Here is a 16,193-nt window from a genome sequence, read left to right on the forward strand (position 1 = left end):
CTGCCAATGCCTTGATCTTGAATTTCCCAGGTTTCAGAACTGTGAGGTAAATCACTGTTGTATATAAGACTATAGTATGTGGTTGTCATTGTTATTCAGTCATTCAATCATGTCTGGAACTCTTTGCGACCCCATGGACTGTAGCACACCAGGCTTCCCGATCCTTCACTATCTCCTGGAGTTTGCTAAAACTCATGCGCATTGAGTTGCTGATGTTATGTAACCATCTCATCCTCTGTCACTCCATTTTCTTCCAGCCCTCATTCTTATCCAGCATCAGGGTCTTTTCCAATGAGTCAGCTCTTCACATCAAGTGGCCAAAGTATTGGAGCTTCAACTTCAGCATCAGTCTTTCAAGTGAATATTCAGGGTTAATTTCATTTAGGATTGACTGGTTTGATCTCCTTGCTGCCCAAGGGACTCTCAAGAGTCTTCTCCAGCACCACAGTTCAAAAGCATCAGTTCTTTGGCACTCAGCCTTCTTTATGGTCCAACTCTCTATGGACCATATAAATACAAAGTTAAGACATTTAACATTGTTCTAGGAAAAGAAAATTTTAAATTTTAAACATTTGTATGCATTTTACTCTTCATCTTTACATTGTGTAATGAGGGTTTTAAAGACAAATGACAAGACTGAGTGACTTTCATTTTTTTTATTAGAGCATCCAACCTGTATGCAGAATTACAAAAATTGTACAGTTTATGTTTTGTAGCTATCCCCAAGGGTAATTCCAGTAGGTCTGAAGAGACAGATGGAAGCCAGATCAGGAAGGTTGGACAAGGAAAAAAGATCCTTCCAGACATGGAACTTGCTAAGAGAATACAGTCTAAGGAAACATAATTATTCCTGGGCCAATAAGGCTATCACAGACTTCGAGAGCCCCTCAACCAGCTTGACTATGGCCTGAAAGCTTAAGTATTCCACCTCCTGCCATCCTCTAGCCTCTGGATGGACAGACTGCAGCCCAGCTAAGGGTGGACACACGGAAACTTGAGTTAGTCATTTTCTTTTTCCAAGAGCCCATTGTCCTGACCTACAGCAGAGACAATCCCAAGGGTCTTAACCTCTGCTCTGGGACAGACTAGCTGTTTTCCTGGATTGGGTTTGGGCTGTAAGTTAGAGGCCTCAACTCTTTCAGAACACAGTCTCTGAAGGTTGCCAACCAGCGATGCAAGTGCTACCAGCTCAGATGGTCATGCCCCACTGAGACATCCAGGGCACAGGTATACAACTTGAACTCTCCCCTTCTTGGTCCTGGGCAGAGAGTGAGGGCAGAATGCATATCCTCCTCATGCCAAAGGGACCTATTTCACCTGCAAGCAGGCCATCTAGTTATCTCTGGGCTCCTAGAAGAAAGGGAAAGCCAAGTAATGCCCATGGATCCAAAGGATGTGGGAATAGGCATGGATAGTGTCCTAAGGAAGAGGAGGCGGGGAGAGGGACCATGTGTGAGTGAAGTCTCCAAGCCCCCAGTGCATCACTGTCCCATCAGATTTCAAGTAGTGAATACAGATTTCAAGTAAAATAATCAAGATGTTAAGATTTTGACAGCAGAGCCATAAACCAAGCATGGAATCCTCCTGAATGTGGCCTCAGCTGAACTGCAAAGGTCTCAAGCCCCAGAGTGCCATTCTGCCCAGAAGTCAGTCTTAAAGAACTCCCAGTGAACAAAGCTGGAAAAAAGTGAACAACAAGATAAATATAAAAAATCAGATTAGAATCCTAAGTATAAAATAAATATTCAGGAGTCCATGTTGGTAATAAGCAAACAGAAAAAAAAGGACAGATCTTCTTTGCAGGAGAATTATAAATAATACATGTATAACTACATCCCTTCTTTCCCAGTTCATCCTCAGGTAGAGTTTAATTTACTTCCCCTTCATCATGGGCTGGATATAGTGATTCAATTAAAGAAAAGATTACGGTAAGGGGAACTTTAAAGAAATCTGGCAAAGGCCATTCTAAACAAGGGCCAAATGTTATCATCACCAACAATAAATAGAGGAAAGAACATCTTACAGAACAAATGTGAGAGAGAACTGGTCATGGCAGTTTTGAAAAGTACCCAGTCAAGTGACATCTTGCAGTGTCTGTGTCAGGCTTTCCTGGTGGCTCAGCAGTAAAGAACCCACCAGCCAATATAAGAGACACAGATTCAATCCCAAGGTTAGGAAGGTCTCCTAGAGGAGGAAACGGCAACCCAGTGCATTATTCTTGCCTGAGAAATCCCATGGTCAGAGGAGCCTGGTGGGACTATAGTCCATGGGGTTACAAAGAATCAGATGCAGAAACAAAGAATATAAAAAATTCTCTACAAGAAAAATAAAGGGAACATTTCACACATGACAGGATCCTCACTCAGTGGATATGGTATCCTATCATGACTTTTGTGATAGAATTCTATCCCCAGCCCTTTCTGTTCACACTCTTTCTGCCAGATATTTAGCTAAAAGTTTAGCTAAGTACTGCTGTAAAGGGACTTTGCAGATGTAATTGAAGTCCACAGTTAGCTGAAATTAAAGAGATGATAGGAATTCCTTGGCGGTGCAGTTGTTAGTTCTCTGTGTTTTCACCGAAAGGATGCAGGTTTCCTGGTTGGGAAACTAGGATCCTTCAAGGATCACAATGTGGCCACAAATAAACAAAATAGGGGGATTGTTTCAGTAGGCCAGATCTAGTCATGTGAATCTTTTAAAACCACAAAGTTTTCTTCAACTGGTTACAGAGAGGAAGTCAGAGAAACATGCTCTGGCTGGTCTGGAAGAGAGCAAATTTTCACGTTCTGAACTGTCTTTCAGGGCCATGGGCCAAGGAACAGTTTCTAGTTGCTGAGAAGGTCACTGAACAACAGCTAACAGGAAAATGGGAATCTTAATTCTGCAACAGGATGCAAATGAATTCTACCAATCACCAGTGAGCTTAGAAGAGACTGAATCCCAATTAAGAACTGCATCCCTGACCAACATCTCGATTTCAGATCCAGTGCTGCCATCTTTGGATTTCTGACCCCTGGAAAATGTGCAATAATAAATGCGTGCTATTTGAACACATTTTTAAAAATAATTTATAACACAGTAATAGAAAACAAATACACTATCTATTTCCTTAGTCAAGCTAAGGGAATCCACAATCTTATCCATGATTGGAAGCTGATGTGTAATAGTCCATTTTATGTAATAATAGTCATCATTTTGGAATTTTTTTTATCAAAAATGTATAGCTCCTATGTTTTCTTAGGTTTTAATCACATCAGATTAATGTTAAGAAAATCATACAAATAGAAAATCTATGAATAAGGTATGACTATAAGGAAACTTTCATAATATGATAAAGAATATCTGTCACGCATTAAAGCCAAAATCATATGTAAAACTGACAATAGAATAACAAGACCCTGTTGGCAGAAATGACCACTTTTGTTTAAAATGGCTTTTATGTCCCAGCAATTCAGTTATAAGGAAAAACAAATAGCCGTATAAATATAAAAAATGAGAACAAATAAGATGATGATGGCTTGCTCAAAACAGGTCTGACATTTCAAAAAAATTCAGTTACAAAGAAAATAAGAACACAAATTACTGTTTCCTACAGAAGAAATGCTTATTTGCCTGCAAAATCCAGGAAAATTACATGAACATTCTAAAGATTAATAAAGGAATTCATTATAATTCTGATTAAAAATATACTTAGAGAATAAATTGTTTTCTACATATGATGTATTTGACAAGTTAGCATAATGAACATAAATCCTATTCATAAGAGCAATTGAGATATAAAATACATAGAAAAAAACTTAATACAGCAGGATTATATCTAAAAAGTTATACTGTTGTGTAGATTAAAAGAAGGCAAGCATGGGAATGAACATACATTCTTAAATTTCTGTATTAAAGATTTTGATACATATTCAATGATTTATTTTATTCTATTTTTTACTTCAGCTATGTCAATTTATCACCGTTGGGATTTGTAGGGTTCCTCTATTATTTAATCTCAATTATTCCCTTCCATTCCCCTCTATTACACTCAATTATTCTCCTATTACAATAGGCTACCTTTATTTTGTGTTAATTGTATATACAGGATTTCCCTGGTGGCTCAGTGGTAAAAACTCCACCTGCTAATGGAGGAGACGTGGGTTTTATCCCTGGGTTGGGAGGATCCCCTGGAGTAGGAAATGGCTACCCACTCCAGTGTTCTTGCCTGGAAAATCTCATGGACAGAGGAGCCTTGTGGGCTACAGTCCATGGGGTCACAAAAGATTCAGACACAACTTAGTGACTAAAAACAACAAACAATTATATACATCTTATTTAGGCATGTTCTGACAAACTGTATATTTATATTTTATGGGCATGTATTAAATTCCATGTTTGTTTTTATATCACACCCAACATTTTTATAGAGAAATCTGGTTTTAAAACACCACTTTATTGTTATATTTACATCTAATACTTTGCTTCTAATTTCTGGACAGTAGTTCACAGTATGCACTCACCATATTTTATCCATCTGCCCTTGCCTGGAGAATTCCACAGACAGGGGAGCCTGGTGGCTTATGGTCCATGGGATCGCAAAGAGTTGGGCATGACTGAGCACACAGCATGGCACCTACAATGATGAAAAATCACTTCGCCTCAAAATCTCTACATTACAAATAACGTTCAGTAAACATACTTGTACATATCCTCTTTGAAACACCATAGGACTTTATTTGTGCTATTTACCCTGTCACAGTATTGCTAAACAATAAATACACCTGTACTTAATTTCACTAAGTGCTGCTAGATTGATCTCCAGAATGGCTTTTCTGTGCTCTCCTTCCAGCCACCAACACATTAGGGTCCCTATTCCCATTATTCAGCAACATTAAGTGTGTTACTTTCTTATTTTTGCCAATCTAGTAGAATATTGTTTTTATTTTTATTTTAATTTGTATGTCAGAATTCTAATTCAAATATTGTTATCATGTAAGAGTCTTCTTTTATAAAAATTGCCTATTTATTCTATTTATGTGTTTTTCTCTTAAATTTTCCCTTTCTTATTGATTTTCAAAAGACTTTGTATATTACAGATATTAGCCATTTTTTTCCATTTTAAACATTGTGAATATCTTCTTAAATGTTATCACTCTGTTAATTTTAACTTTGTGATATTCTTTATTAAATATAAATATGTATTATATTCCATTAATTAATATTCTGTATTATGTTCTGCTTTTGAAATTTTGTTTTTTTCAGTTTTATTTTATTATATTTTACTGTGGTGAAACACTTAACATGAGATGCTCTATCTTAAATTGCTGTTAAATGTAAGGTACAGTATGGCAACCCACTCCAGTACTCTTGCCTGGAAAATTCAATGAACAGAGAGCAGAAGATGGCGGAGGAATAGGACGGGGAGACCACTCTCTCCTCCACAAATTTATCGAAAGAACATCTGAACGCTGACCAAACTTCACAAAACTACTTCTGAAGGCTGGCTGAGGACGTCAGGCTTTCACAAAAACTGCGCATTATCTTCAAAAGAGATAGGAGAAATTATAAAAGATAAAAAGAGAGACAAAAGAGTTAGGGACGGAGACCCGTCCCGGGGAGGGAGTCGTAAAAGAGGAGGAATTTCCAAGCACCAGGAAACCCTCTCACCGGCGGGTGTGGGGGAGGATTTTTTATCTCGGAGAGCAACGTAACTGGGAGGAAAAAATAAATAAAATCGACAGATTACGTGCCTAAAGCAACTCCCAGCAAAGAACCCCAGACGCTCGCATCATCCGCCACCAGCAAGTGGGGGCTGAACGGAGAGGAGCGGGCGGCATTGCCTAGGGTAAGGACCGGGCCCGAGTGCCCCGAGGGCAATCTGAGGGAGCTAACGTGAGATAGTAACCTAAACTGTGGGACAGCGAGAGAGAGAGAGAACTATCCCGCGAAAAGCCCAACTCTAAGGCACTGCCGGCCCGCTCACAGAACAAAGGACTGAGCGATACCAGAGGAGAGCTAGCCGGCTGCGGACTGCGCCATCCCCCGCCGGACACAGCGGGCAGGCGGGGCCCGCCAGAGCCGGAAAGGGGCAAACTCGGCTCCAGAGAGGGCACCCCCTACCAAACTGCAAACAGGCTCCCAGTTTTTAAGCAAAGACTGCCTGAGATCCCGGAGGGTCGACAGCAGCCGGGAGGGTCGCAGCCAGAGACCAGCTCCCCAGAACCGACACAAAGCACACCGGAGCCGGGCGCGCCCGTAAACCGAGGCGGGGACCAGGGAGGTGATAAGCCGCACCGCCCCAACAGGGGACAGCGCCCTCGCCAAACTCCTGGCCGCCTGGGCAGCTCCGACCGGGAACGGCACAAGCCGCGGGCAAAATCGAGTCTGCGCCTTTGTGGAGTAACCGGGAGCCTGAACCTGAGCGGCTTAGTCCTGGGAAGTGCACGCAGCTCAGGGCCCGCTCCCCGGCCGAGTAACCTGAAGCCTGAGCAGGGTAGACGGGGAAAGCACACACGCCGTGAGCGGGGGCGAACCCAGTGCGGCCGAGACACTGCGAGCTTACCACACACACGCCAGAATTGCAGTGTTCCTTCCTCCCCACAGCACGATTGAACAAGCGAACCTAAAGAGATCACCTCCACCGCTTTGTTGCAGGGCGGAAATTAGATACTGAAGAGATCTCCAAACAGAAGCCAAATAAACAGAGGGAAGTGCTTTGGAAGGGACAGGCCAACAGATTAAGATCCCTGTAGCTAATACCGACTGCATTAAAAAGGACCTACAGATCTTGAAAAGTATAAGCAGGAATAAGGATCTATCTAAAACTGAGCAGATCCCACACTGCTCACAACAGCTCCAGAGAAAGTCCGGGATATATATATTTTTTACTATTATTATTTTTTTTAATTTTTTTTAATTTTTTTTTTAATTAAAAAAATTTTTTTTTCTCTTCTTTCCTTTTTCTTCAAGTCCTCTATTACACCTTTAACTTTCATTTTCATAACCCACTATTAACTTGCAAAAAAAAAAACAAACCCCTATTTTTGAAGCAAACTACATACATATATCTTATACCTTTTGTGTTTTTTTTTTTTTAATGTTTTTTTCCTGTTCTACATTTTTTTACTGTTTCTTTTTTTACTGTTTTACTGTTTTTTTTTTCTTTTTACACTGTTCCCTTTTTTTTTTTTTTTTTTTTTTTAGATTGTAAGTTTTATAAGAGTCTAACCTCTACTCTAGATTTTTAATCTGTGTTTTACATATTTGATATCAACTTTGTACATTTAAGAACCCAATCTTTAGGACCCATTTTTACTCAGGAGTGTGATCACTGGCCTGATCACTCTCTCCCCCTATTGATGCTCTTTCTTCTCCCCCAGGGAACCTCTATCTCCCACCCTCCTCCTTCTCTTCTCAACCCAATTCTGTGAATCTCTGAGGGTGTTCTGGGTACCGGAGAACACTTCAGGAACAGGATACTGCCCAGATCTCTCTCTCCCCTCTTAATTCCTCCCTTTCTACTCATGCTCACCTCTGTTACCTTCCTCCCCCCTCTCTATGTATCTCTGTGAATCACTCTGAGGGTTCCAAACTGTGGAAAGCACAGAGGGAAGTGCTTACTGGATAGATTGCTCTCTCCACATTTGAATTCCCCTCTTCCCCTCCTGGTCACTTCAACCCACCCCCCCCACCTCATCTCTCCATGTAACTCAGTGAACCTTTCTGGGTATCCCTCACTGTGGAGAATCTTTTCACCATTAACCTAAAAGTTTTATTATTGAGGCTGTATGGAAGGAGAAGTCTTGAGGCTACTGCAAGAATAAGACTGAAAGCCAGGGGAAACATTAATTAATAAGAGACCATCCAATAGCCTCCATAAATTCACTGAAACCAAGCTCCACCCAAGAGATAATAAGTTCCAGAGCAAGACATACCACGCAAATTCTCCAGCAACGCAGGAACATAGACCTGAGCATCAATATACAGGCTGCCCAGAGGCACACCAAATCCATAGACATCTCAAAAATTAATACTGGTCACTCCATTACACTCAAGAGAGCAGAAATCCAGCTCCACCCACCAGAACACCGACACAAGTTCCCCCAACCAGGAAACCTTGACAAGCCACCTGTCCAACCCCAACCGCAGTGAGGAACCTCCACAACAAAGAGGAACTTCATACTACCAGAATACAGAAGGGCCACGCCTAACACAGCAATCTAAACAAGATGAAAAGGCAGAGAAATACTCAGCAAGTAAAGGAAAATGAGAAATGCCCACAAAGCCAAACAAAAGAGGAGGAGATAGGGAATCTATCCGAAAAAGAATTTAGAATAAGGATAATAAAAATGATCCAAAATCTTGAAAGCAAAATGGAGTTACAGATAAATAGCCTGGAGACAAAGATTGAGAAGATGCAAGAAATGTTTATCAAGGACTTAGAAGAAATAAAAAGGAATCAATATAGAATGAATAATGAAATAAAGGAGATAAAAGACACTCTGGAGGGAACCAACAGTAGAATAACGGAGGCAGAAGATAGGATAAGTGAGGTAGAAGATAGAATGATGGAAATAAACGAAGCAGAGAGGAAAAAAGAAAAAAGAATCAAAAGAAATGAGGAAAACCTCCGGGACCTCTGGGACAATATGAAACGCCCCAACATTCGAATCATAGGAGTCCCAGAAGAAGAAGATAAAAGGAAAGGCCATGAAAAAATACTCGAGGAGATAATAGTTGAGAATTTCCCTAAATTGAGGAAAGAAATAGTCACAGAAGTCCAAGAAACCCAGAGAGTTCCAAACAGGATAAACCCAAGGCGAAACACCCCAAGACACATATTAATCAAATTAACAAAGATCAAACACAAAGAACAAATATTAAAAGCAGCAAGGGAAAAACAACAAATAACACACAAGGGGATCCCCATAAGGATAACAGCTGATCTTTCAATAGAAACCCTTCAGGCTAGAAGGGAATGGCAGGACATACTTAAAGTAATGAAAGAGAATAATCTACAACCCAGATTACTGTACCCAGCAAGGATCTCATTCAGATATGAAGGAGAATTCAAAAGCTTTACAGACAAGCAAGAGCTGAGGGAATTCAGCACCACCAAACCAGCTCTCCAGCAAATGCTAAAGGATCTTCTCTAAACAGGAAACACAGAAAGGATGTTTCAACACGAACTCAAAACAACAAAGTAAATGGCAACGGGATCATACTTATCAATAATTACCTTAAATGTAAATGGGTTGAATGCCCCAACCAAAAGACAAAGGGTTGCTGAATGGATACAAAAACAAGACCCCTATATATGCTGTCTACAAGAGACCCACCTCAAAACTAGGGACACACACAGGCTGAAAGTGAAAGGATGGAAAAACATATTCCATGCAAACGGAGACCAAAAGAAAGCAGGAGTCGCAATACTCATTTCAGATAAAATAGACTTTAAAATAAAGGATGTGAAAAGGGACAAAGAAGGACACTACATAAAGATCAAAGGATCAATTCAAGAAGAAGACGTAACAATCATAAATATATATGCACCCAACATAGGAGCACCACAATATATAAGGCAAATACTAACAAGTATGAAAGGGGAAATTAACAATAACACAATAATAGTGGGAGACTTTAATACTCCACTCACGCATATGGATAGATCAACTAAACAGAAAATTAACAAGGAAACACAAACTTTAAATGATACAATAGACAAATTAGATTTAATTGATATTTACAGGAGTTTCCACCCCAAAACAATCAATTTTACCTTTTTCTCAAGTGCACATGGAACTTTCTCCAGGATAGATCACATCCTGGGCCATAAATCTAGCCTTGGTAAATTCAAAAAAATTGAAATCATCCCAGCCATCTTCTCTGACCACAATGCAGTAAGATTAGACCTCAATTACAGGAAAAAAACTATTAAAAGTTCCAACATATGGAGGCTAAACAACACGCTTCTGAATAACCAACAAATCACAGAAGAAATCAAAAAAGAAATCAAATTATGCATAGGAACAAATGAAAATGAAAACACAACAACCCAAAACCTATGGGACACTGTAAAAGCAATACTAAGGGGAAGGTTCATAGCAATACAGGCGTACCTCAAGAAACAAGAAAAAAATCAAATAAATCAACTAACTCTACACCTAAAGCAACTAGAGAAGGAAGAAATGAAAAACCCCAGGGTCAGTAGAAGGAAAGAAATCTTAAAAATTAGGGCAGAAATAAATGCAAAAGAAACAAAAGAGACCATAGCAAAAATCAACAAAACTAAAAGCTGGTTTTTCGAGAAGATAAACAAAATTGATAAGCCATTAGCCAGACTCATCAAGAAACAAAGGGAGAAGAATCAGATCAACAAAATTAGAAATGAAAATGGAGAGATCACAACAGATTCCACAGAAATACAAAGGATCATAAGAGACTACTACCAACAGCTATATGCCAATAAAATGGACAACTTGGAAGAAATGGACAAATTCTTAGAAAAGTATAACTTTCCAAAACTGAACCAGGAAGAAATAGAAGATCTTAACAGACCCATCACAAGCACGGAAATCGAAAGTGTAATCAGAAATCTTCCAGCAAACAAAAGCCCAGGACCAGACGGCTTCACAGCGGAATTCTACCAAAAATTTAGAGAAGAGCTAACACCTATCCTGCTCAAACTCTTCCAGAAAATTGCAGAAGATGGTAAACTTCCAAACTCATTCTATGAGGCCACCATCACCCTAATTCCAAAACTAGACAAAGATGTCACAAAAAAGGAAAACTACAGGCCAATATCACTGATGAACATAGATGCAAAAATCCTTAATAAAATTCTAGCAAACAGAATCCAACATCATATTAAAAAGATCATACATCATGACCAAGTGGGCTTTATCCCAGGAATGCAAGGTTTTTTTAACATCCGCAAATCAATCAATGTAATACACCACATTAACAAATTGATAGAAAAAAACCATATGGTTATCTCAATAGATGCAGAAAAAGCCTTTGACAAAATTCAGCATCCATTTATGATTAAAACCCTCCAGAAAGCAGGAATAGAAGGAACATATCTCAACATAATAAAAGCTATATATGACAAACCCACAGCAAACATTATCCTCAATGGTGAAAAATTGAAAGCATTTCCCCTAAAGTCAGGAACAAGGCAAGGATGCCCACTTTCACCACTACTATTCAACATAGTTTTGGAAGTTTTGGCCACAGCAATCAGAGCTGAAAAAGAAATAAAAGGAATACAGATAGGAAAAGAAGAAGTAAAACTCTCACTGTTTGCAGATGACATGATCCTCTACATAGAAAACCCTAAAGACTCTACTAGAAAATTACTAGAGTTGATCAATGAATATAGTAAAGTTGCAGGATATAAAATTAACACACAGAAATCCCTTGCATTCCTATACTCCAATAATGAGAAAACAGAAAGAGAAATTAAGGAAACAATACCATTCACCATTGCATCAAAAAGAATAAAATACTTAGGAATATATCTACCTAAAGAAACAAAAGACTTATATATAGAAAACTATAAAACACTGATGAAAGAAATCAAAGAGGACACAAACAGATGGAGAAATATACCGTGTTCATGGATTGGAAGAATTAATATAGTGAAAATGAGTATTCTACCCAAAGCAATCTACAGATTCAATGCAATCCCTATCAAGCTACCAATGGTATTTTTCACAGAACTAGAACAAATCATCTCACAATTTGTATGGAAATATAAGAAACCTCGAATAGCCAAAGCAATCTTGAGGAAGAAGAATGGAACTGGAGGAATCAACCTGCCTGACTTCAGACTCTACTACAAAGCCACAGTCATCAAGACAGTATGGTACTGGCACAAAGATAGAAATATAGATCAATGGAACAAAATAGAAAGCCCAGAGATAAACCCACGCACATATGGACACCTTATCTTCGACAAAGGAGGCAAGAATATACAATGGAGAAAAGACAACCTCTTTAACAAGTGGTGCTGGGAAAACTGGTCAACCACTTGTAAAAGAATGAAACTAGAACACTTCCTAACACCGTACACAAAAATAAACTCAAAATGGATTAAAGATCTAAACGTAAGACCAGAAACAATAAAACTCCTAGAGGAAAACATAGGCAAAACACTCTCCGACATAAATCACAGCAGGATCCTCTATGACCCACCTCCCAGAATATTGGAAATAAAAGCAAAAATAAACAAATGGGACCTAATTAAAATTAAAAGCTTTTGCACAACAAAGGAAACTATAAACAAGGTGAAAAGACAGCCTTCAGAATGGGAGAAAATAATAGCAAATGAAGCAACAGACAAACAATTAATCTCAAAAATATACAAGCAACTTCTGCAGCTGAATTCCCGAAAAATAAATGACCCAATCAAAAAATGGGCCAAAGAACTAAACAGACATTTCTCCAAAGAAGACATACAGATGGCTAACAAACACATGAAAAGATGCTCAACATCACTCATTATTAGAGAAATGCAAATCAAAACCACAATGAGGTATCATTTCACACCAGTCAGAATGGCTGCTATCCAAAAGTCTACAAGCAATAAATGCTGGAGAGGGTGTGGAGAAAAGGGAACCCTCTTACACTGTTGGTGGGAATGCAAACTAGTACAGCCACTATGGAGAACAGTGTGGAGATTCCTTAAAAAACTGGGAATAGAACTGCCATATGACCCAGCAATCCCACTGCTGGGCATATACACCGAGGAAACCAGAATTGAAAGAGACGCGTGTACCCCAATGTTCATCGCAGCACTGTTTACAATAGCCAGGACATGGAAGCAACCTAGATGTCCATCAGCAGATGAATGGATAAGGAAGCTGTGGTACATATACACAATGGAATATTACTCAGCCATTAAAAAAAATACATTTGAACCGGTTCTACTGAGATGGATGAAACTGGAGCCCATTATACAGAGTGAAGTAAGCCAGAAAGAAAAACAACAATACAGTATACTAATGCATATATATGGAATCTGAAAGATGGTAACGATAACCCTATATGCGGGACAGAATGAGAGACACAGATGCATGGAACAATTTTATGGACTCTGAGGGAGAAGGTGAGGGTGGGACGTTCTGGGAGAATGGCATTGAGACATGTGTATTGTCATATGTGAAACAGAGCACCATTCCATGTTCGATGCATGTGACAAGGGCTCGGGGCCGGGGCAGTGGGATGATCCAGAGGGATGGGAGGGGGAGGGAGGTGGGTGGGGGGTTCGGGAAGGGGAACACATGTAAACCCATGGCTGATTCTTGTCAATGTATGGCAAAAACTATTACAATATTGTAAAGTAATTAGCCCCCAAGTAAAATAAATAAATTTATAAAAAAAAAAAACAAAAAAAAAAACAAAACAAAAAAAAAAAAAAATAAAGGCATTTGCACCTTTCCAAAACTCCAAAAAAAAAAAAAAAAAAAAAAAAAAATTCAATGAACAAAGGAGCCTGGTAGGCTACAGTCCATGGGGTTGCAAAGATTCGGACACGACTGAGCGACTTCACTTCCACTTTCACTTTCACAGCATTGTTACAGCAGATATGTAAACATATTCATCTTGCTAAACTAAAACTGTAATTTTTGATTAGCAACTCTTCTTTTCCCCTTTGCATTAGCTCCTGGAACCAGCATTGCACACTTAAATTCTGTGAATTTTAGTATGTTGTTTTTGTTCAGTCACTGAGTCGTGCCTGGCTCTGTGAACCCATTGACTGCACCATGCAAGGCTTCCTTGTTCTTCACCATCACCCCGAATTTGCTCACACTCATGTCCCTTGAGTCAATGATGCAATCCAACCATCTCATCCTCTGTTGCCCCCTGCTCCTTCCTTCAATCTTTCCTATCATCAGGGCCTTTTCCAAGCTATCCCATATAAGTGGACTCATGCACTTTGTCTTCCTGTAGTGGCTTATTTCACTGAATTTTCATTTATGAAATCGTTCCCTAGCCTCAGTTCAGTTCAGTCGCTCAGTGGTGTCAGACTCTTTGTGACCCCATGGACTGCATCACATGAGGCCTCCTCGTCCATCACCAACTCTCAGAGTTTACTCAAACTCATGTCCATTGAATCGGTGATTCCATTCAATCATCTCATCCTATGTCATCCCCTTCTCCTTCTGCTTTCAATCTTTTCCAGCATCAGGGTCTTTTCAAATGAGTCAGTTCTTCGCATCAGGTGGCGAAAGTATTGGAGTTTCAGCTTCAGCATCAGTCCTTCCAATGAATATTCAGGGACTGATATCTTTTAGTATGGACTGGTTGGATCTCCTTGCAATCCAAAGGACACTCAAGAGTCTTCTCCAACACCACAGTTCAAAAGCATCAATTCTTCAGCACTCAGCTTTCTTTATACTCCAACTCTCACATCCATACATGACTACTGGAAAAACCATAGCTTTGACTAAATGGACATTTGTTGGTAAATTAATGGCTCTGCTTTTTAATATGCTGTCTAGGTTGGTCATAACTTTTCTTCCAAGGAGTAAGCATCTTTTAATTTCATGGCTGCAGTCACCATCTGCAGTGATTTTGGAGCCCCAAAAATAAAGTCAGCCACTGTTTCCACTGTTTCCCCATCTATTTGCCATGAAATGATGGGACCAGATGCCATGATCTTAGTTTTCTGAATGTTGATCTTTAAGCCAACTTTTTCTCTCTCCCCTTTCACTTTCATCAAGAGTCTCTTTAGTTCTTCATTTTCTGCCATAAGGATGGTGTCATCTGCATATCTGAGGTTATTGATATTTCTCCCAGTAATCTTGATTCCAGCTTGTGCTTCCTCCAGCCCAGCGTTTCTCATGATACATTCTGCATATAAGTTAAATAAGCAGGGTGGCAATATACAGCCTTGATGTACTCCTTTCCCTATTTGGGACCAGTCCATTGTTCCATGTCCAGTTCTAACTGTTGCTTTCTGATCTGCATACAGATTTATCCAGTGGTAGGTCGGGTGGTCTGGTATTCCCATCTTTTTAAGAATTTTCCAGAGTTTTCTGTGATCCACACAGTCAAAGTCTTTGGCATAGTCAATAAAGCAGAAGTAGATATTTTTCTGGAACTCTGTTGCTTTTATGCTGATACAATGGATGTTGGCAATTTGATCTCTGGTTCCTCTGCCTTTTCTAAATCTAGCTTGAACATCTGGAAGTTCACGGTTCACGTACTTTTGAAGCCTGGCTTGGAGAATTTTGGGCATTACGTTACTAGTGTGTGAGATGAGTACAATTGTGCAGTAGTTTGAACACTCCTTGACATTGCCTTTCTTTGGGATTGGAATGAAAACTGACTTTTCCAGTCCTGTGGCCACTGCTAAGTTTTCCATATTTGCTGGCATATTGAGTATAGCACTTTCACAGCATCATCTTTCAGGATTTGAAATAACTCAACTGGAATTCCATCACCTCCACTAGCTTTGTTTGTAGTGATGCTTCCTAAGGTCCATTGACTTTGCATTCCAGGATGTCAGGCTCTAGTTTTGTGATCACACCATCATGATTATCTGGGTCATGAAAATCTTTTTTGTATAGTTTTTCTGTGTATTCTTGCCAACTCTTCTTAATCTCTCCTGCTTCTGTTAGGTCTATACCATTTCTGCCCTTTATTGAGCCCATATTTGCATGAAATGTTCTCTTGGTATCTCTAATTTTCTTGAAGAGATCTCTACTCTTTCCCATTCTATTGCTTTCCTCTTTTTCTTTGCATTGATCACTGAGGAAGGCTTTCTTATCTCTCCTTGCTATTCTTTGGAACTCTGCATTCAAATGGATATCTTTCCTTTTCTCTTTTGCCTTTCACTTCCCCATCCTAAGTCAATCATATATTCTATATTTGTATGGATGCACAGATTGTTCTGAGCCAAAGGTCAGTTCAACTAATCAGTTACAAGTTCAGGACTCAATACACATCTTAACATTGTGGAAATGGCAACTGCTCAAAATGCCTTTTCAATCATTTCATGTTTATAAGAGTAAAAATTTTTAGAAACATTGGCTGTGTATAAAAAGTAAAAAAAAAAAATATATGAGATTTTTAAAAAGGATAGTTTATATTTTCTGTTGAAATAGACCAAAGGTCTTTATATTAAATGTGACTCCTTCCCCAAGACCTCCAGAAGCTCCACTGAGAAACTTAAATGCTTCAACCATGCAACATTATAAAATCTT

General features: G+C 39.3%; 1 long non-coding RNA gene across 1 annotated transcript; it reads right to left on the reverse strand.

Moving 5' to 3' along the window:
* Positions 1-641: 641 nt before the first annotated feature.
* Positions 642-6,029, reverse strand: LOC145504879 (uncharacterized). The gene is made up of 3 exons (XR_014052564.1): positions 5,988-6,029; positions 4,503-4,615; positions 642-3,013 (listed from the first exon to the last, which is right to left on the reverse strand). It is a non-coding gene; the product is annotated as an uncharacterized LOC145504879 (long non-coding RNA).
* Positions 6,030-16,193: the final 10,164 nt, after the last annotated feature.

This window comes from Giraffa tippelskirchi, chromosome 5, assembly GCF_054371585.1.
Source record: "Giraffa tippelskirchi isolate mGirTip1 chromosome 5, T2T-mGirTip1v1.2.pri, whole genome shotgun sequence".
NCBI lineage: Eukaryota > Metazoa > Chordata > Mammalia > Artiodactyla > Giraffidae > Giraffa > Giraffa tippelskirchi.